Below are 1267 nucleotides of genomic sequence, written 5' to 3'. Positions count from 1 at the left end.
TGAATTTGAGGTAGAGGCTTTGAAGGCGAGGACCAGGATTTTGAACTGTATCTCCTGCGTGACAAGCCAGAGAGAGAGAGAGAGAGCGAGAGAGAGCGAGAGCGAGAGTGGACCAGCCTACATCCCCTCCTGTTTATTTAGGGAGCCCAGTACTCAGAGCCACTCCAGGGTACAGCCAAGTAACCTGAGGCCAGGTGTGAACCTTCGAACACATCACTCGAACGTTCACTGGGGAGTCAGGCAATTACACTTAGCTAATGACAGCAGCGATCCCAGGCAGCCAGTCAACAAGCCATAAATCATAATAAAGGGAAACAGGAATCGGATCACGTGAGGCAGCTCGATAAGAGAGCTTGAGGTTAACGTTGGCTGGTGCCAGGATCCATACGTGACCTCTGGACAACCTTCTCGCAAGACACAGACTGAAACCACTGAAAGCAAAGCCATGGCTGTATATTTCGGCCACAAAATACACAGTTGGTTGACTTTTCAGCGTATTCCGTGAAGCGCTTTGAGAAGTCTCGAAGACGTGATAAGACGCTGCATCAAATGCAAGGATTATTGTCATTATTATAATGTTCAGTGTCTCTCAGTCACTTGCACTCCTCACGGACCATTCAGCAGCTTATCACTGGAAGAGGGTTTCACCGCCAACAGCAATTACTATACAGCGCCCTTCATGAAAGCACGGTCGAAGAGAAAGGTCTTCAGTCGTGATCTAAAAGAGGGGAAGGAGGGGGCCAAGATGGAGGAGGGATTTGGGGGAAAGAGTTCCAAAGCTTTGGGGTGTAGTGGTTGAGCGGAAGGGACGAGGGAGAAGCAGGAGGACGGAGCCAACTGGAGGCAGCGGGTAGTGGAGAGAAAGCAGGTCGGAGAGGTCGGGATGCATCAGGGGCGTTAAGGGATTTGTAGAGGAGTGAGAGGATCGTCAAACAACCACTTGCATTTATGTGTAAGTGCAACGTCTCAGAATTCATTCCAAGGACAGAGGGTCATACAGCAAGCGAGAGAGAGGGGTGGGGGGAGATGATTCCTTACAGAATGTTGCTGTGTGCAATATGGCAACCGCTTTTGACTACCAATGCACAGTCACAACACTCGACAGCAACTCCTTGAGAAGCACTTTGAGACAATTTGATGTTACAGACGCCATGATGATGATTATTATTATATTATTATTATTATTATTTTCATCTGGTTCTCGCCCAGGGTCTCAGGCCGCTGGAGGTAGTCAGGGATCACACACACTTTTCACTGGGCTGATGTT

The sequence above is a fragment of the Callorhinchus milii genome, unplaced genomic scaffold, assembly GCF_018977255.1.
Source record: "Callorhinchus milii isolate IMCB2004 unplaced genomic scaffold, IMCB_Cmil_1.0 Scaffold27, whole genome shotgun sequence".
NCBI classification, from domain to species: domain Eukaryota; kingdom Metazoa; phylum Chordata; class Chondrichthyes; order Chimaeriformes; family Callorhinchidae; genus Callorhinchus; species Callorhinchus milii.
The sequence above is the reverse complement of the archived record's forward strand: the minus strand, read 5'-3'. Positions refer to the sequence as shown.